This window comes from Aedes aegypti, chromosome 2, assembly GCF_002204515.2.
Source record: "Aedes aegypti strain LVP_AGWG chromosome 2, AaegL5.0 Primary Assembly, whole genome shotgun sequence".
In the NCBI taxonomy this organism is placed as follows: Eukaryota; Metazoa; Arthropoda; class Insecta; order Diptera; family Culicidae; genus Aedes; species Aedes aegypti.
The window spans coordinates 206,161,706-206,183,931 of record NC_035108.1 but is presented as its reverse complement, the minus strand read 5'-3'; the positions used below and the strand labels follow the sequence as shown (position 1 = coordinate 206,183,931).

General features: G+C 39.4%; 1 protein-coding gene and 1 long non-coding RNA gene across 2 annotated transcripts in view; one reads left to right on the top strand and one right to left on the bottom strand.

The window, feature by feature from the left end:
• LOC5570327 (sphingomyelin synthase-related 1) overlaps positions 1–22,226 on the top strand; it is a 53,677-nt gene that overhangs the window by 14,088 nt on the left and 17,363 nt on the right. The window lies entirely within an intron of this gene.
• LOC110676332 overlaps positions 2,515–22,226 on the bottom strand; it is a 60,577-nt gene continuing 40,865 nt past the window's right edge. Inside the window, exon 2 of the long non-coding RNA XR_002500277.1 lies at positions 2,515–2,888. This is a non-coding gene — a long non-coding RNA (uncharacterized LOC110676332). The remainder of the gene's footprint in view (positions 2,889–22,226) is intronic.

The following is a 22,226-nucleotide window of genomic DNA, read 5'->3' as shown; positions in this document are numbered from 1 at the left end:
GACGTTGCGCTATCAACGTGCTTAGAATCGAATATGGGAACCAATCATGTGATCTGTACTTCCGATTAAAGGTTATCCCGAAAAACAAATTAACCTTCGAGTAGACCACATGCGAAGATAGTACTAATAAAATATTCTTCGAAATAAGTAAACATTTTCCAAGCTGATAATTCTATTGTTATGGCTCTCGCAACAACAACAGATCCAATCGATTTGATTCGATATCAAAGTTCATCGCTTCGAGGAATGTCCGATTATTTTCTCTTTGTCAACTGCATGCGAAGTGGCGCGCAGACACAACAAGGCAACAAACGGAGCCTGAACGTTTCAAACAATGAATAATTCCGATGATTTTACCCACACGTCAGGGGCGGTCCATTAATTACGTAAGACAATTTTCGGGATTTTTCAACCCCCCTCCCCCCATGATAAGATTTTTTGTATGAAAATCCAAAATAAATTGTATGGCGCGTATGAAATCTCAAACCCCCCCTCCCCCCATAACCCCTTACGTAATTAATGGACAGTCCCTTATTGAATGGAGACTTGCTTGTTTCACGCAGAGAAATCAACTGATGCGATAAGATAAGAGAAAGCCTCAAGAAACAACTGGGTTTCACAAAGGACTTTTTTTTCAAATCCGTCTTGCTGTTCAGATACATTATGGCATAGGTCTCACCACAGATGTGCCAATCATTGTTACCCATTTAGTTTGCTAGACATCTGCCAAAAGACAATTTACACCGTCTTCAGCACATTGGCTGCTCAGACTGAACGATCACTAACATTAGGCAACGGACAACACGAAACACCCAGTAGCCCAGCGATGAATTTTTCGTTTTGACGAAAAGTTTTCACCGACTGGAGCGGGAATCGAACCCACACTCCGTGGCACAATACGCCTAGCCGACTGATGCCGCTAACCACAAGGCCACGAAGCCCACAAAGCAGGTCTTCAGACAGTCAGTTGCAACAGTTAGGAACCAAGTGCTGGTTTTCCATACAAAATGCACAAGTTTGGGAATCTGTATCTCAGCTTCTTGTAGTCCGAATTGGCTGAAATTTTGATGACAAACTACAAACAATCTGAAAAATGTGTTCAAGAAAAACCGATAAGTAAGCTAACGTTGATTGACACGTAAAGCAATAACAATAATAACGATTTTGGCAAAATTCTTTCTTGCATTTGGCCCCGGATATGTTTCCATACCTAAATGTAACATTTTTTTGTTGAAGCATATTGAAGTCATGAATTGTGCCCCTCAATTTGATTTTGTTGAGGTAACTTTTCAAAGCATTGATTATGACTACACAGCGTAACAAAATAGTTATTTATGCAACAAGTTGCAAAATGATGATTTTTTCAGCACGAGCTGTACAACGAGTGCTGAAAAGATGGAGTTTTGCAACGAGTTGCAAACAACATTTTTTGTTATTTCTAAAAATGGCGTTTCAGCTGGATGAACTCTAAAAGCACAAACAAACATTTAAGAGAACCCACATGGACATACAGCTATGCGTGAAACTACGCATTCAGTATTTTTAAATCACGTAGGCTGTGATACAGTGGTACCCATGAATGTCACAAATTTTCTCGCTCCCATCGGTATCATGCAGTTCTATATTCTCTATTGAAGGAAAGAACAGGTAAGATAGCACCACGGTTAAAAATGTATATGCTAAATAGCGTAAAAGTTAGCGTTAGCGTAGTTACGGTATACTTCGTAGATTGGATACTAGCAACATTCATGTGTAATTTGATAATTTTACCCAGACTGCTTTCATGAACAAGGCTGGGGAGTAAACCTTGGCCCAATCTTGGACAATATTACCAAAAGCATGAATATTGCTATTCCCGGCCACGCCCATCTTTACCGTAACTTGGGATAGGGGAAGGAAATGTTGATGTAGCACTTACTTAATGAGAGGCCACCGACTCAGCGACACCCTCATAAGTGCTACGGAGGAGGAGAATGGGAAAGGTTTGACGTCAGGATTCGCCTGAAAAGCTAGCGATAGACAAAGGGCATTTGTGGTTAAGTGTTGTAAATTTATTCTTTTGAATGCCGGCAATCAAAAGAGAACCTTTTTTTTTACTGGATTTATTATTAGGCACTTGTTATGATGATTCGGGTGTTTTTTTCTGCTCAGAGATAATACAAAGCAGAACCAATACCTCTAGATCATTGGATCGTAAAAAAAAAATAAAAAAAAAAAGCAAAACGCGATTAAAACACTTTTTAATATACGAATAATACTCGGCCAAGCAATCGTATCGCACTATCAGCAAGCTTATATGCTAAATAGCGTAAAAGTCATACTAAAATCATATTTGGTCTATTCACTCCTTTCAATGAATTTTCATGAAATATGCCTTGCTAGTATAAACGTTTTTTATAGTAGCGCATGCATATTTCGCTAATAGTAATCCAATGTATTATGAATGCTAATTTTATAAGTCGCTTAAAACTATTAATTATTTTAGTTTTCGTAAAAAAATAAAAACAATTATCGTTCACATTGTGAGAGAAATTTGTATTTGACAAAAGGTTGAATTTCTTGCCAACTGCTTACTTTTGCCATTCATTTGAAATTTCAACGAAAATGTGCAGTTAGGAAAACTGCGGACTGAATACCGGACGCTTTTTGCTTGATTGCGGCGATGAACGCTCCGCGTGAGAATATTTCCCACCATATCCTAACTCCCGGATCCAAGTTCGGCTTCGACGGGTTTCTTACGTAAATTCCGTTCCCTGCGAATCTACGGTCCAGCTTTGTTTTTGCAGCACGCGAAAACCTCTCTTCAACGAACTCGTTGTCCTTGCAATGACGCTTGTCGTCTTGGTCTGCGGGAATTTTACGGATCATATTCCTCCTCGTGTGGTTCACTGCAATGAATAAATAAATTGATGGTGTAATCGACGATTTGGAGCAATAATTTCCGGTCTACCTCTTACCGAAAAGCAGTAGGGGTAGTCGGGGCGGTTTGGACAATGGGGTGAAATGAGCACCCCTTGAAAACTGCATAAATTCTTGAAATTTCATCTGAAATAACATGCAACCCCAAAGCTGATGATGAAATGAAGCAATAGGCATGTTATAAGTCCGTGTTTAAAACTCAAAAAAAAAAATAAATAAATGATGTTCGAAAAAACTGCCCATTTTGCCCCGAATGGCTCGTTTAAATTTCATCATTTCAGAATGATGATGTTTGACTGTTAGAATGTTCTTAAAAGATTTTATCTTCTTGCACGGAACAAAATACTAATAACTTTCAAGTGTAGTAACAACATAATTTAATTTTTAGATTATATGAGATTATTTTGCAATCAAAAATGGGGTGCTCATACCACCCCATCAGTAAAATTGACTCGAAAAATGATAAATTTTGAAAAATCAATCATTCATCCGTGAACTTCATAGCATAGCATAGCACAGCATAGCATAGACTGACTGTACATGTCAATGGTTGCTACTCCGTGATTGATCGGAACTGGTAAGAATTGCACTACGATCCAAATGAATAAGGGATGGGAGTTTCCGCTTACTCTCGAAGTGCAATTTTAGCAGATCTAATATTATTGATCAATAACGGCGCCGGCCAAGTCCTTACAGTCAGTTGGGATGGGGAAGGAATGTTAGGGAGTAATGATTGTTGCTTCTAGAGACCGAGAATACCTCTGCATCTCCACAATCACCACGAGAAGGGTGTTTATTAGTGAGGGAGGAAAAGATCTGGGAGTCACCTCTGGTCTATGATGCGATCCATGGACAAGGGGGTAATATACGACTTATATTTAACGCTAGTTTTGTATTTTTGTCTCGAGAAGTTTTTGGTAGAAGCTTCAAAAAATACGTCAACATATATAATGTCGAACAATTCAAAAGATGTTTTTATTAATGACGAAAACTGAAAATTACATGTATATATTTTAAATTATAGGAACAGGAATAATGCCGACACTTGTAGTGATGAACTATACATAGTTTGTTTGAAAATTACATATGAGTATTACTGTGCATTTTGTCTCGATATGGTAGAAGTTTTAAAAAATACGTCAACATTCACAATGTCGAACAATTCAAAAGATAATTTTTTAATCATGTCAAAAAGAGAAAAATATATGTATATTGAAATTGTATAAGAAAAAAGCACGAACCATACAAAGTTTGTTTTAATATTACTAAAAGTTACGCTTTCAAGAAAATATGTGTTATCACAAGCATGAAACGAACTCACCAGTTGGTAATCCATCCTCGACTGAACACAAAACTGACACTAACAGCAAAACTTCTTGGCGTCCCGACAACAAACCGTCTTGCTTGTGCCTTCCCAAATACCTACCCAGCAAGAAGCTCCAAAACAGAAAAAAAAAAAATCTTCGGAGACGCAAAACCGAACTCACAATTGCTTGTCACTTTCCTTACAGGACATTTACCACACAATTCCCTTCACGGGAAGAGTGGACGTCTAACTGTTTGGAAAGAAGTATATCAAACAATATAGTATGTTACACTGATGGCTCCTTTCTTGAAGGTAGAGCTGGTGCAGGAGTATATTCTCGTGAGCTAAGGCTGAATCAGTTTTACTCACTTGGTAGAAACTGCTCCGTTTTCAATCATTCATCCGTGAACTTCATAAGACAAAGGAAATCATGCGGATCTAGTGTATTCATCTAAAAATTGTTGGAAATCATACAAACATTCGAAAGATTCATAATATTTTCAGCATTTTTATCGACTTTTCGTTAAGGTGGCCAAACTGCCCCACTTTCCCCTATAGTGTTGAAAAATCGCGCGCCTTGGAATGTGTTTCCTGCTGATCATTTTCTACCCCGCAAATTTCAGGATGTCCTCGTCTACTCCACGAAAATTTCATGAAAAATATTGAATATCGTAAGTAATTGAATTAAATTCGATTTTCTGCTTAAATTACCACCTGAAAAGTGCTACTTTTCAGCACCGAAAAGAGTGCTGAAAAGTAACACTTTTCAGCACTGTTTATTTGGGTAGGATAAGTAAGCCGTTATGATGATCAACTTCTCAATGAAAAGTTGATTGATTTGCAACGGAATTGCAAAAATAACATTTTTGCCATTACGTTGCATATAACCCCACTTTATATCAAGGAAATGATCAACATAAGAGCCTACATGCAGGAGAATTTCTTTATGTTGAGATTACTATGGGGTCGTCCATTAATTACATAAGGGATTATGGGGGGAGGGGGGGTTTGAGATTTCTTACCCGCCATGCAAATTATTTTTAATTTTCATACAAAAAATCTTACCATGGGGGAGGGAGGGTAGAGAAATCCACAAAAATTGTCTTACGTAATTAATGGACCGCCCCTATACTGTTAATTACTTTTACTTACGTACAAATAGTTCTTTCGAAGTAAAATTACATTACGCCAACTCTCAATTATCATAAAATTATTGAGCTTCTCGAGAATTTTTAGCATTTCGATCACTTCCTCTTTACTTCGAATGTTACGCGCCATGGTCTGGTACTAGTTGGGCACTTTGCGAATCTTTTCTCAAAACCGCAGACCACCAAAAAGGTTGCGCGCCGATCGATTATGCGCCAAGTTGTGGGTCGGTCAAAACGATTTCAATCGCTTGCAACTTGAACACAAGAAGGTACGAACAATTTTATTCCATATGTTTTGTATCGATAAAACAATTATGATCGCTCTCCAGTTTAGGACTCGAGCCCTAAAAGTGATTCACTTCCTCGGCGAGATATTTTGACATTTCTTTATTTACTTTTTGGCTGGCGCACAACTCGGCGCATGGGCCACCGGCGAGCAACTTGCTGGACAGTCTGCGGATTTAAGTAAAGATTCGCAATAAATTCATACAGTTCATTGATTCAGCTATCCACTTGCACTTAAATCAATTATTGTTTGGATAATTACCACTATCCGAAACACTTACATCCCTAGCCTTTAAGTCATGCTTACAACTCTACTTACTTTTAACTTGCAAGGAATAGTGTAGGTGCTAAGATGACCACCTTGCCCGCAGGAAACCACGTATCAAGTTTACCGACGCGCACTTTGATTTTTGCAATGGTTTTTCTTATATAGATAAAGCAGCAAAGAATCTTTTCAGATATGAGGATGAAGCAGAACAAAATGTTGAGTAAACATTGCAAAATATTGTAAACTCAATCAAATTTACTTTGAGTCAACTAAAATATAGTTGAATTTTGACGTTTCAAACTGTATGATTATATTTAGGTTTGATCAAGTTTTTCATCATGCTTGCATTTTCCATACAAAATGCATTGTATCTCTTATATGGCAAAATAAGTATAGTTTAACACATACAGTTTTGAATTCTGTGGTAAATTAAGCAAATGAAATCGTCAAATTCTGCATTTTAAACAGTCTATATTTCAAATATTTGACGTGCTGTGATATTTTTTGAAAATTGCAATGGATACATCAACCCTGAATAATGTGAGTAGTGGTATTTTGTAGCTTGCGACAAAATTTGTTCCACTGTGTTATGATTGAAGTTTCCCGAAAAATTGTTGACACTTATTATTTTCTTAACATTCTACATTATAAGGTGGTGAACAACCTGGTCATTTAACATGCACCTTTTTATACTTTACAGTTTTAAAGAAATGTAATGTTTACAAAATCAATTACGCCCTTTTGAAATGTTATTGACGGCTTATCGTCACTGAAGGCTATTCTTGCATTTTTTGGAGACATTCCGGGGAAAAGGATATCATTGGGCGAACTGACGTTCGGCATGACGTCATTCTTTAAAAAGTAGCACAGTCATGTCTCACATGAGTTTCAAAAATTATATGACTCAAAAACTCTAAACCATTTCGTATTCAATCATTTCGGGATACGTGATCGAAACGCGGCTATACCATTGTATCACATAATAAATTCACTTTAGCCCACAAATCTAGGGGTGTCCAATTCCGACATGTGTGTAAGCTGTAAAAGTAGGTCGATTCAAATTATAAGAAAAATAAAAATCCAATTTCACATAATTTTGTTTCAATCTAAATAAAAATAGAGTTTTGTGAAATAGTCCATTTTACGAAACGACAACACTGATGATATTGCTATTACTTTCACACGTTACGACACCGCCTACTGTCAAAATTTCATTCATAAAATAAGCGATCAGCTGTTCAAAAACGTCTCGTAAAATGGACTATTGTCATTAGGCTTCCAGTGGTGATTTAAAGATGGCTCAAAAACGATGTAGGTTAATATGGAAATTACTATGGAGAAATTAAATAAAAGTTCTGAAAGCGTTTGTGCTTTAATGTAAGTTGAAACTTGGAGTAAAACTATAAGTGAAAGTCATTCATCAAGCCAGATCCGTCCCACTTGGGTTCAGATTGGGTACCACTTCCACTGAGCAGAAGAAAAAAACTACTGAATACCTAATTAAGCAGGTATTCCATGCCAAATAATTTCCAATACTTACAACCTGAATGAGGTATGAATGAGCCCTGCATAAGAGGTAAACTACCTCAAATACAGTCGACTCGCGATATCGAAGGGACCATCGAGATAGGGAAAAAACAAACAGACGTCATTTTCTCGTCGCAAATTGTTTTGAATCCCTAAAATCTAGTCTAGTAACCTTTGATAATGGCCATATCGACAAACGGAGAGAAAATCGGGAACGAAAATCACATTGAGATAGGGAGATATTGAGATGAGGAGGATATCGAGATGGAGAGTGCAAATGTATGCAGAACGAAGGAACCGAACAAATCATCGACATATCGAGATATAGAACATCGAGATGTGGAGAGTCAACTGTAATACCTTCTGTATATTCTACAAACGCCAAGCTGATAAATAGATTAGGTATTGTAATACCTAAATGATAGATTTGTATATAAAAGTGAAATTTTTCAATAGTAGTTCAATGCCTTCAGCAGTCTTCAATAGCTATCGAATACCAAAATGAAGTATTTTTAATTGTTTTAAACATTTTTTTTTTCAATACCATTATAATACCAAAATGAGGTATTGACAACTGAACAATACCTAATGATGGTATGATACCAAAATATGGTATGCATAAGTTATTGTGAGTTATTTTTATCCTTCTCGGGTAGTACTGCATGTGGTTCCTTGGTACTGCTAAAGGTACCCTAGTTTGACAGATCGCCAGTACACTTCTCACGGCATTCTAGATTTTGAATGTGCCATGAAATTTTGGGCAACTTCAAGGGACATGGAGGTCTTTATTTCGTCTTTGATCAAACCATAATCAATGTAGTTGGTGAAGAGAGCAATTCAGTACGATGCATGGGAAAAATCTTATTATGAATTTGTATGCTATCATTTGGCTTCAGGTAGGTCCAGTAAACTTCTGCAAAAACCTCAAACCGAACTAGCTTTGTTAGTTTAGCAAGTTCAACCGTTGTCAAAAGCACCATTATTTTTTTATATGAGTTTCCATATAAACCTTTAACGTCTTTGGACCTCACCAAAATAGGTAAAAATTTAACAGGACTCTTTTTTCTTCATTAGCATAAGCAATTAGTAGTAAGAAAGATTGAGGGACTCAGATAGCCGTAGCGGTAAACGCGCAGATATTCAGCAAGACCAAGCTGAGGGTCCTGGGTTCGAATCCCACCGGTCGAGGATCTTTTCGGGTTGGAAATTTTCTCGACTTCCCAGGGCATAGAGTATCTTCGTACCTGCCACACGATATACGCATGCAAAAATCGTCATTGGTACAGTAAGCTCTCAGTTAATAACTGTTAAAGTGCTCATAAGAACACAAAGCTGAGAAGCAGGCTCTCAGATTTTCATAAAACTTTTTCCACAGGCAGGGCTCATGGATATATGAATAAAAAAAATTGAGAAAAAATCAGGGTCGCCTATTTTTCCGGAAAACTCAGGTGGAAACTTTTGTTTTCCCTTGACACTACTTACTTTGAAAAATCATAACTCAAGAAAGAAGCATCGTAGAAACAAAGTTTTTATATTAAAATTTAAGTGCTCATAAGAACACAAAGCTGAGAAGCAGGCTCTGTCCCAGTGGGGACGTAATGCCAGAAAGAAGAAGAAGCGAGAAAGATATGTGAGATGAAGTTAAAAGTAAGTGAGTTACTGCAAATAATGCAGAATGTTTCTGGTAAATTGCATACGTTCAAACGTATTCTGTGGTGCATGTTGATGGCGGTGTATTGATTGGTACCAAAGTATCCATCAGTTTTTCGTTAGATTTTGTCTATCAAAAAATCAAATTTCTATTCGACAGTCGCCTTGCGGGTGAAGAAACAAGGCGATCCTGTTCCTTAAAATTCTATATGCAATCCGTGCATATTTTCTGCGAAATAGAATTTAAAACTTTTTCTTCAGACAATGGCGATTTTTTTTATTATCGTACAAATTGGGCCGAAGGGTCTCAGATTTTCATAAAACTTTTTCCACAGGCAGGGCTCATGGATATATGAATAAAAAAAAATTGAGAAAAAATCAGGGTCGCCTATTTTTCCGGAAAACTCAGGTGGAAACTTTTGTTTTCCCTTGACACTACTTTGAAAAATCATAACTCAAGAACGAAGCATCGTAGAAACAAAGTTTTTATATTAAAATTTAAGCAAATTTTCTCAGAAATCCCAAAAAAATATGAACTGGAAAAAGTTTTCCACAAAATTTTCTACCGTTAGGGAAATTCATAAAGAAAAGCTGGAAAATCTATGCCCGAACTCGCGGAAATTTTTTATTAAAATATTGTTGAGAAAGAAACTTTATAAACTTCAATTCTAGTAACTTTTAGGATGTACTTTTTTTTTGTTCCTGAGTTATGGTCAATTTTGTGAAAAATGACCATATTAGCCTTTTCTTTGAAATCCCATATTTCAATCGAAGCATCAGAAAAACAAGGTTTTTTTTATCAAAGCAATTGCAAATTTTCTAAAAGATCTGAAAGAAACGATATGGGATTGGTTTTAATGAAGTATAAGTCGGATTGGATTATATTTTTCATGAATCATTACACCGTTAAGCAAAGCTGAAAAAACTGTTTCTTTTCCATTCCAAGGGATTCTTTCTTTTCTATGGAACAAATAAAATTCTTTTTATATTTTTCTTTAATTTTATTTATTCAATTCTTCAGTACATAACTTACATTTTATCTTAAAACTATCTATTTTTTCAACCGGGAAGATTGCCTTTGGTTGCTACCACCAGAAGATTTTCGTTTCTTTGTAGTATTAAGAACACAGCATGCTGTATTTTCTTGGTTTTCATGTGCATATGAGAATTCACTCGCAAAAATGCTTCGTTCGTCTTTTGGAATAAATGAATGATATTTTTTTGTTCCAGGAATTAGAACAAGGTTAGGAAATCTCTCCTGAAGTCATTTTTCAGCCTCTGAATAGTCATTTTCAGTTGCATAGATGAATTCCCAATCTTTTTTAAATTGGTCTTTCACCTTTTGCGACACAGCCCAGTCAAAAAATTGTTGGGCGTTATTAATTTCCGCTGACTTTCTAATACTAGCATCTCTAGCCATTCGCTTAATATTGCCACCGATACCATCACATGGACCTTTTCCATGTGAGGTTGGGAAAAAGTGCCATTCTGCTCTAATTTTAAAATCATTTGCAATCTAATTGCATACATTTTTGAAATTTGATTTATTTTTGTACTGCTCTCCGCAACCATCAGAAAGATAAATGATTTTTTCAAGCTCAGGAAATTTATTTTTTAATCTTGAAATTAGTTTTGTTTGAAAAGCATAAACTGATGTCGTGTTATGCTTTTTTATGTCAGCAATTACAACAAAATTTTAGACTTTGATCGAAGATTTGTCTTTGTAATAAATTACAAATGGATGTATTGTTACTTGAGGTCGTACAAAGTAATGGCTTTGAATGGAATCTTGTATCACGCACGAATAATTTTCCGCGAAATCCATCTGGCACATTATTTCTTTGTTTTCAACTAGTGATTCCTTTTTAGCTCTTATAAATTTATTTTGTTTATCTACTTTGAATTGATGCACAAGAAACTTCTCTGTGAGATTTTTCAAGTTTTCAACATCATTTACATTTTCAACAGTTTTCAACATCATTTACATTTTCATCTTTGTTGATAATTTCACAACGAGGAGAAATAATCCAAAAACAATACTTAACTTCTTCAACGTTGTTTTCATCTAAGCGATTGGCAACAAAATCTAATTTCTTTAATTTACAATCCTCACAGGACCTCAAGTAACAATCATCTGTACTATCTGGACATATCATTTGACTAGTCAAAAAGGTGTTAAGTTTTTTTTCTGTATTATGAACTTCAAAGCAATTAGTTTTTTTCAATGCATCAACCATGAATTTCATATTCTCATGTATCATGCAAACACAAACATTCATGGCCGATGAATCCTTTGTATAAACACATTGTTTTGGTTTAAGTTTCCAGAACGATGTGAATGAGACAGATTCCTGTTCACTCTTACAGGTTTCCAAATATTGTTTATATAAAGTATCCAAAGGGTGAAGCAAAAAGCGTTTTTGAACATTTTGGCGCACTCCATTGGGTAACTTAATAGATATGGTATCTTTCAAGCCAGGAAATGGCCGACTGATATCATCCCTTAGGTAAAAAATTGAAACTATGTCTTGGACATCTGATCCATGCGAGGGTCGTCCTACTTTTGAAAGTGGTTGAATCCCTAAATTGTATTTTTTTGATTCTGTTATAACGTGTTGAGACACGTCAAAATGAGCTTTAACTTTGGCATATGACCAATTCCTAGGAAGTAATTTTAGAAGTTCAATTTGCTTGTCAGGTTCGGCTTTTGTAACAGCTGAGTTCAAATTTAATAAAACGGAATTAAAATCCTCTGTAACATCGACAATATTAGGCGGAAACCAAGTCTTTATTTTGCTCAAAATTTGATTGAACATTTCGTCCATAGAAGCATTGCGATAGTTACTACTAGAAGCATCCAAACGTAAAGATTTTACTTGAAAAGAAATTTCAAAGAATTTAGCAAGCTCTTGTATTTTTTGTACATTATTTCTAGAACCAACTGACTCACCCGAGGAAGGAGTTTCCTTTGGCGACGCCAACGAAGCTAGTGGTGAAACTTCCTCAAACGCCATTGCTTCTGGAAGATCCGTTACGAGAGCCTTCTGGTCACCGGTAATGGAGCACTTCACGCAAATTTTCATCTTTTCCGTAATCCACCGAACTCCATTCGAATGAAGCTTACTGATGAGGCCTTGGCTGATCGATCGTAGATTTGTCCTTACTGATTTGTGGCCGTCCAGTCCGAAGGGGTTACAGCATAAAGAATTGTATTCGTAATATTGAACTTTGTCCATTTCAACAGCTTCGGGAAAACTTTTTTCACTTTCCAAAAATTAATAACGAGGAATATACAGCTGATAGACAACACTTGCACTTTCTCACTGCTCTTTGTTAGTTTTTGGTAAACTTATGATTCTCAAGCCATTTCAACGCTTTAAACTTGAATTGGTAAACACCTATTTGTCATATTCTCTACCCATTTATTTAACTGTCAATTTTGTAGTTACCTAACATGAAAAAATTGCCTACATTCTGATTGAAGAAAACTTTGTTTCTATGTAGTTTCGTTCCTAAGAAATTTTGTTTATGAACTTATAAATTTGTAAACATATGGTTCAAACAGCTCATCCTAGCAATATTTGATCATGTTTTAGGAACGAAAAATGAGCGTATTGAAAAATATTGTAGGATTGGATCTTGTTGATCGCTCTTTTCAAATATACTTTGTTTGAAAGCTGGAATAGCTAATCGGGTTTTCATTATTTGTTTTCATAAACAGTGAAAAATGTCCTGGGAAACTGATTCCATTTCAAAAATTTCATATTTTTGAGATAATTTGAATCCGGTTAGACAAGTCATGATGAGTCTTGAGTCATGACACAATAAACAAAAAACAAAAACAAAAAATTTCCACCTGAGTTTTCCGGGAAACCCTGAATTTTTCTCAATTATTTTTTATTCATATACCGTTTTGATTCATATTACGGACACTTAAGGACTCAGGGAAATATAACCCAGCATAGAGTATACAAAATAAATCATTCTGTATGATTCCTTAGCGCTATCGAGCGTCGGAAGCCCTTTACTTTCGAACGGTGGGTGAACAATACGCTTCCGCAACTTCAATAATTTTAAATAAATCAAAATGTGTGGCTTTTTCATCAAACCACCCAAGAGACATCTAAGGTAGTTGGGCATTATAAATTGTCAAAGATATTTATGGAAAAAGTTTTCTAAAACGGGCCTTGATATTGAGAACTTTTGAACAGCAAAAATTGAAACATTTCGCGTGAAATGTTTCCCATACAAAGTAGAGTGTCCGGAATTTGAAGCTGTCCGTAATATGAATCAAAACGGTATCCATGAGCCCTGCCTGTGGAAAAAGTTTCATGAAAAACCCGTACGGTAATAAAATAAAATCCCAAATGTTACTTACTACATGGCAATTTATTGTTTCAGAAGTATCTCACATTGTTTTGGACATCCACTTCAAATATATGTTTCGTTGCTTTTTGTTCGCCATCCTTAATTGCTTTCTTCCGAGAATAGACCGGTGTCTGATTATGTTGAATTGTGATGTTATAGCTTAACGAACCTAATGTCTGCATTCCGTGAATCGACTAATGGTCTCACGTTTCACCAGAACGGCACACGTGTCTTGATACCGGCCGGCCTTCGATGTGTTGTCTACCTCAGTGGGCGTTAAAAACATTATTCATAAGCGGAACGGGGCATAATGGGCTTGTTAAGCGAATGCATCTACTGATATTCTGTTGGAGAGTATTTCTTCTTCTTCTTCTTGGAATTACGTCCTCATTGAGACAGAACCTGCTCATCAGTTTAGCAATTAGAAGTGCTCATAATGCAGTTAATAACTGAGAGTTGTCTTTGCTAATTGACCATTTTGCATATAAATATCGTGTGGCACGTGCGAAGATATTTTATGTTCTGGGAAATCAAGGAAATTTTCTATGCGAAAAGATCATCAACCGATGGGACTCGAACCCACGACCCTCAACTGGGTCTTGTTAACTAGCTGCGCATTTACTGCTACGGCTATGTGGCGAATATTTATTTCGGACAATACCTTATTAGGGTTTAATCCAAAAAAGTTTATGAATTATCATAAATTCTAAATTGTATATTTGAGAATTGCGTTAACTCAAAAGTTTGTTTAAAAGGGTTCTGAATTTCCAGCTTAGCGAATTTGAAGTATTAGCGCATTTGCTCAAAAGGACACACGGCGTTCCCCAGAGGAAAGGAACAACCGCGGTTTTTCTCCCTTTTACTTCATTCTTATGGGAGAAAACATTGCGGTGTTTCATCAAACGCGGTTGTTCCTTTCCTAGACGATTCGCCGCGTCGAGTTTTGGGCAAATGCGCGTTTTTTTTCCAGTATCATATCCAGCGCACCAGTCAATAACTTTCAAGCTGCAGTGTAAATTTCAGGTTAATCAGAGCATTAGAAGCCGAGATCCAAGTCTCCAAGCTTGTACTTCATTCTGTCCAGTACTGTAAGTAGCGTCTACAATATGTTTGGCATGAATTTAATCATAAAGCAAAAGACATTCTTTGAAATATTTTAGCCTTACATCCTAACTAGAGCCTGTCTCTCAGCTTAGTGTTTTCATAGGGCCGATTTCTTCATCTTCGCTTGAGGCGTAAACCACGTTTACTTATGTATTTAAACTGTATGCCAAAGCGGTGGTGAAGAAACCGCTTATTAGAAATGCCATTTTTACTATTTTAGGAATCCATATAAAAAGTCTTAGGAAAATGACAAGGTGTTACTCGTTGCGTGTGCTAATTATGTCCGCCATCTCTCTAGATAAATTTAATAGAAACATAATGCCAAAAGCAATTATCTCAAGAGCAAAAAAGACCACGTGGTATGTCATTCATAATCTAGATAGTACACTAAGGCTTCTGATATAAAGTGCACCCATTCCATATGTTGGTCACCACACCACGCCACATCACATCACACCGGTCAGCTTTCTCCTTGGTCGGTAATTAGACGTTGCATCATCGTCATCACCCTCGTTGGCGCAACATCATTTTCGCACACGTTGTGCCTGATGGCTGATTGTACAACGCCGGATGGATTATGATGACGACTATATGCGCAAGTAGATTGCAGAATCAGTTGACATTCTGCCCATGACAGTTTGAAAGGCATGAATGCCAAACGAATTGATCTTGTATTGTTTAAATATGAACTTTTTGATATATATCAAATTTTTGATAGATAATTAACATTTTGATTGATTGCATTTGATCTTCTTCTTCTTTCTGGCGTTACGTCCCCACTGGGACAGAGCCTGCTTCTCAGCTCTCAGCCTGTTCTTATGAGCACTTCCACAGTTATTAACTGAGAGCTTACTATGCCAATGACCATTTTTGCATGTGTATATCGGTGTGGCAGGTACGATTTATTAAAACAGGAATATGGGATTATGACAACACTTGAAAGAACGAATATATCCATAGTTTGTTTGAAAATTACTTAAAATGAATGTTGCCCCGATAAAATTGGGTTATAAGCATGAAACAAGCTCACCAGTGGGTATTAGGGTGATGCAAAATTTGAAGCTTTAGGTCCCCTGTCCTTAAACGATTTTTATTATAGTAAATATCATCCTCCCAAAGTTTGAAATGATTCGGAAGAAAATTGACTGTGCACACGCCTTTTGAAGTTTATATGGAGATTACTATGGAAAACGCCAAACTTTTGTGTTCAGCCCTCTATCTGTTCGTCATAATATTCTATGGAAAAGTGAACCAACTCTTCTCATGTGAAATCCTTTCAGCTACAACTTTGCCGAAGACCACATTTTGATAGGACGCCAGGATAAATTACTATTCATAATCATAAACTGGGTACGCATTTTGCATGCTTCACCAACTGCTCGGCAGGCGTTGGTAATACGGTGAAAGTGAAATAAATAATACCCGCAACAACATTGGCAAAGGTACCATCGTTTGAACGAAGTTGAACGGTTACTTTACTCAGCGTTGGTAGAAACAAAATTACTTACACTCAACTCTCCATAGCTCGACATTGAAGGGACCATCGAGTTAGGGAGGTATCGAGATACAGAACACAAAATCAGTGCAAATGCGATCCAAAGGATCATCGAGGTAGCCATGTGTTGCAAATGCAACTAATAAGAGACAGATGTCCGATTTTCTGAACGCAGTATATTTAGGCCAACGTTAAAAAATTCCTATGGAATAAACAGACCATAGGGAAATGCTGTATGTTCTTTTGTGTTTAATGTTGTACATAATAATTTTGATTTTTTGTGTTTTCTTAGTTCTAGTTGTCCAAATGGTAGTACTTACGTTTAGTGTCTCTTTAGCGTATTTCAATTGGTGTTTAGCTCTAAGATCGGACGGGGAACTGCTACAAGTTCGGATTATAGGTTAGGTTTAGTTTCACAACATTTCAATATTGATTTTTACCTGTTTTTTAACGTGTCTTTTACTTGTCTCACGTTAATTCAAGTGGGTTCTGACTGCTCACGGACGCAAACTGTGTAATCAAGGCTTAATTTTAGTAAATTCTCTAGTTTTATCATTGCATGAACTAACCTGTGATTTTTGTGCCGTACTAACTGTGTTGTTTTCTAATTCATTTTTTATCTTAGGTAGTTAAATTCACTAAACGTAGGTAGATTAAACTAGTTATTAATTCAACAATAATTTTAAGTGAAACAGTAACACTTTTTAAGTTAATTAAATTTTAACTGAACGGACTCTACTTTGCACGCCTTTCGTTACTTGCATGTTTTTCAGTCTGACAGTCCTGACGTTTCTCCTCAAACTCTCGCTCACTGAAGTTCTCTGACGCAACGGCGCGCATACTGTAGGGGCTTGTCAATATGGACAAGGTAGAAAACGTAGGTCCGTACTGTTGTGCTGTTTGGATGTGGTGCGAAGCAACGGAATGTTGCGACACTCCCCCCCAGTGCTTCATGGTCGCTGAACCGAAGTATTTACAGTAGCACCTACGTCCAACACTGCAAGCTTCACGACTGGTCTCTCTAGAACTCCGGTTGGCATTTGCACTAGAGCACGACGAACCTGTCCATCAGGGGATCGTATCGCACGAACCACTCGACCTTTCGGCCAGCAGTTCCTCGGCATCGTCTCGTCGACAACAACGACTACATCTCCTTCCGCAATGGGCTTGACTTGGTGAAACCATTTCGTCCTTCGGGTCAGGGTCGGCAGGTATTCGGATATCCACCGACGCCAAAATCTATTGGCGTAGATCTGCGACATCTTCCAAGTGTGCTTTAGAGCGTATCTGCTATCGTCGAACGCGATCGGGGGCTTATTACCATTTGACGACCCGAGCAGAAAATGATTCGGAGTGAGTGCTTCGGCCGACTCGCTATCCAACGGTAATTCTGTCAGCGGTCGTGAGTTGACAATCATCTCAATTTCAGTCAGCATGTTCTTCAGCAGCTCGTCGGTGGGTGTGCGTGTGAGTTGGGTGCGCTTCAGGGCTTTCTTCACGGATTGGACAAGTCGTTCCCAAGCTCCTCCGAAGTGTGGTGATGCTGGTGGATTGAACGACCATTTGGTTTCTGTGGTGACGAAATGTTCCATCAGCTTCTCCTGGTTCACGTTTTGCAACGCCTCCTTCAATTCTCTACTGGCTCCAACGAAGTTTGTACCGCGATCACTGATTATCTCCAGAGGTGCACCTCTCCTTGCGACGAAGTTTCTGAGAGCAAGGATGCAAGAGTCGGTTGTAAGGCTGTGGGCGACCTCGATGTGTATCGCTCTTACGGTAAGGCAGGTGATCAACACCCCCCAGCGTTTCTCGGTCCTTCGTCCAACAACCACGTTCATGGGTCCAAAGTAGTCAATGCCGATGTACGAGAATGGACGACAAAAGGCCTTCAGACGTGTAGCTGGAAGATCAGACATCTCTGGAGCATCTGGCATCGACTGACGATTCTTGCAGTACTGACAACGACCTCGTACGCGATTAAACGTTGAGCGGATCTGAGGAACATAGAATTTACGCCGGATTTCGTTGAGTACAGTCTGGTGATTCATGTGGAAATATTGCTGATGTATGCTGGCGATGATGAGGTCTGTCACTGGATGATGCTTCGGCAGCAGAATTGGTCGCTTTGTGCTCTCGTCTACTACTTCGCAGGCATCTATGCGACCCTTCATTCGCAGCAGTCCTTTTTCGTCTAAAAACGGACTAAGCTTATACAGCGAGCTCCCCTTCGGTAACACCTTCTTCCATGGTACAGGGTTAGGTTTCTTCAGCAGGTTGATCTCCACAGCAAACTCAGCAGTCTGTACTTGTTTTATTATGAATAGCTCGGCATCTTTAAGTTCCTTTTGAGTTAACGGGCCAGTAACGATTGCTTTCTTCTCCAGACGTCTACGTATATTTGAGGGGAATCGTCTCACAAAGGCAGTGCGACGCAAAAGAACTTTCCAATTTGAAAAATTTTCCCAGCAGAATAATGCCGACTGTACGTAATGATGAAGCAAGTGCGGACGCTTCTCCTCTTCAGTTTGACTGAACTGCGATTTTGTAACAGGCCATTGCTCTATCGACTTCAACAGAAATTCTGGACCACTGTACCAACGACTCGCAGGAGACAGATCTGGCAGCTTCTGCCACTTCGTGGCTTCATCGGCGACGTTTAGCTTTGTCGGAATCCAGTACCACTCATTAGTCTCTGTTAATTCCAGTAGCTCACTAACTCGCACCGCCACAAACTGACTGTATTTCCGATGATCCGAGTTGAGCCAGCAAAGAACGTAGCGTGAGTCTGACCAGAAGAACCTTTGCGCAGGTTTTAGCTTATGTGTTTCCATGATATCGTTCGCTAAACGGGCTCCGATTACTGCTGCCTGAAGTTCCAGCCTCGGGATCGACACGAATCGCAATGGAGCTACCCGTGTTTTTGCCCCGATAAGCGCGCATTCCACTTCACCATTTTCTTGAAATCAGAGATACGCAACCGCAGCAAATCCGTTTTCTGACGCGTCCACGAACACATGCAGTTGAATCACATTCTGCTCTGCAACACTAGGCTTGATTCGGTAACATCTTGGTACGCGGACATTCTCTACCTGCGGAAGAACTCGTAACCATGTCTTCCACTTTTCGAATTGCTCGCACTTGATCTGATCGTCCCAGCTTACGCCACTCCGCCAAATCTCCTGAAGTAGGATTTTTAGAAACATCAAGAAGTTCGCCAACAGTCCAAGAGGGTCATATATCATCATCAGCGTGCTCAAAATCTGTCTTTTCGTCGGAATAATGCGGCCTTGCAGTAATACTGCGCTGATTCTAGGAGAAACTTTGAATGTAAACGAATCGGTAGCAGTGCACCACCACATGCCAAGGACTTTTTCTGTTCCCATTCCATTCGACAGGTTCAGACTTTTCTCACCAGGCTTCGCATCCAGCTCTCGCAGTACCTGTTTGGAGTTAGACAACCAATTGCGTATTTCGAAACCAGCTTCGGCATGAATAAAACGGACGTCCTTTGCTAACTGCGTTGCATCTTCCTCCGTTTCCTCACTAGTCAGCATGTCATCAACGTAATGCTCTTCGATGATTGCTTCAGTAGCCCTCGGAAACTGCTCTTGGAAGCGCTGCGCATTGTGGTTCTTCACATACTGCGCACAGCTTGGCGAGCACGTAGCCCCGAACGTCATAACTTTCATGGCGTAGACATCTGGGCTTCGCTTTTGATCACCATTCCGCCACAGAAACCTCTGACATTGTTGATAGTTCTTGTTCACTGTCACTTGATGGAACATCTCTCTGATATCGCCAGTAATGGCTATGCGGAATTCACGGAAACGACGGAGAACGGACGGAAGAGAAGTGAGCTGATCTGGACCGGTGAGCAGAAAAGAGTTCAGTGAAGTTCCAGCCACCTTTGCAGCCGCATCCCATACAATACGAAGTTTGGCTGGTTTGTTCGGGTTCACCACGGGGAAAATAGATAGGTACCAAACGCGCTCGAATTTTTCCGACAGTTGATGTTCCGTCAGCTTCTCAATATAACCGCTACGTTCGTAGTCACGAATCTTTTGATTTAGCACTTCAGTCAGTTCTGGATCGCGTTGCATTCGCTTCTCAAGACAAACTAGACGCCGCATGGCCATTTCTTTGCTGTCTGGTAGTCGGACATCGTCGTAACGCCAAAGCAAACCTGTTTCGTATCGCTTGTCTTTCACATGTGTCAGTGATTTCAGTAACTGCTCGGCACGCTCGTCATCCTTCGACAGGAGAGGCTTGACTGCGGTCATAATTCCCAGACTGTCCAGCGAAAAGTACGCTTTTACTGTGCTGTGCAGCTCTGCATCATTACGCTCGCAGCATGGACACAAATGAAAACTATGGTGTCCGCTGAATCGTGTCACTGATTGGGATGTGGTAGAGCAAGGTCCGAATACTATCCATCCCAGACGTGTTCTAGCAGCGATTGGTTCGTTGTTGCTACCTTCTCTGCTGTCCAGCGCATGGCCCAAGTGACAGTTGTCCATACCAATTAGTATCCGCGGTCGTACGTTACGATAAGAGTTGACTGGTAAACTATTCAGATAGTGATATTGTTGCGACAATTCCTTCATAGAAAGAGTTTGCTGAGGCAGAGCAAGACTATTCACAGTATGCACCTTCGGAATCCAGTAACTGCTTGTATCTTTCAGTCCAGAAATTTCCAACGGAAGCATCACAGAGTTCGTCTCCTGCCGCTGATGATCAGCTGTCCAGCCTAAACACAAGGGATACGGTTTGCCTTCGAGGTTCAATTCCTTCAGTAGGTCATGCTCCATCAACGTTGCAGATGAACCTTCATCCAAAAAGGCGAAAGTACGAACAGATTTTTCTCGGCCATGCAGGAGAACTGGAACGTAACGAAACAGAACTTTGTTGTCATTGCTTACATGAGTGTTGCATGTTTCAGTAGGAGATTGCGTCGGCGCTTGTGAAGTTGGTGCTTGAGTTTTCTCCCTTTGCTGGTACCTGGAATCATCATGCAACAACTCATGATGCATATATGAACAGCCATTTCTTCCGCAAGGTTGCTTCACGACACACGCCCCGAAATGCTTCGCAAGACACTTCCGGCACAACTTGTTCTGCTTCAGCGCTTCCCAACGTGCCGCAATATCAAGATCCTGGAACTTCTTACAAGATCCTACGCTGCTACATCCTCCATGGCAAATGACACACTGCTTGCTGACTGGTTTAGACGTAACTTTGGGGGTGGCCGATGTGCTGAAGCTCTGACTTGAACTGGTATCAACGTGGACGTGAACTTCTTCCTTTCGAACACGCTTCTCTGGCTTTCCAGTGTATGTACTGATTGAAGATGGAACAGTGACTACACATGCTGCTTCTACAAGCGTTCCCAACCAGGTACTGAAGTCCGATAGTGTGATTGTTTGCAACGTTTGCCGATGTCTCGCCCAGTCAAGCTTGATAGTAGGCGGTAATCTTTCAACTAGCTCTTGAAGAAGTGCCACATTGCAAAGATGCTCGTTCAATCCACAGGCCACGATCGTTGCGCACATGTTCTGGACTGCTACACCGAAATCGATCAGAGTTGCTAATTTCTCCGTCTTCGGCGCTGGCATTTCCCGAATCTTGCACACCAGCGAGTGCACAATCACTTCTGGCCGACCGAACAGCGTTCGTAACGTACTGATTACACCTCCAAGCCCGGCTGGATACAATAACCGACTCCTTACCACCTCGAGAGCTTTGCCCTTCAAACTCCGCTGAAGCCGAAGTAGGTTCTCCTCGTCACTGAAACCGCACATTTTGGTTGTGCTTTCATAGGTGGCGATGAATAGTGGCCACTCCTCAGGATTTCCGGCAAAGATGGGAAGTTCCTTTGCCACTGCTTGCCGCGCAGCTAGTTGACTTCTACTGAGCTCGTGAGAAATAGCTACCGAAGATTGACCAGAACTACGGTCTGGGTCAAATGGATCCGCATTAACGTTCAGACCACTTCTACTCCTTCCTACAGGATCGTTGGTTCCAATTTCCATCGCCCTTAATCGACCTTCAAGACGCTTCGTCTCTAAATCTTGTTTCTTCGCCATCTCTTCAAGCTGCTTTTGCACCAGCTGGATCATGTTGCAAACATCGGTCGTGGCATGATTTCCCCCTCCTAGC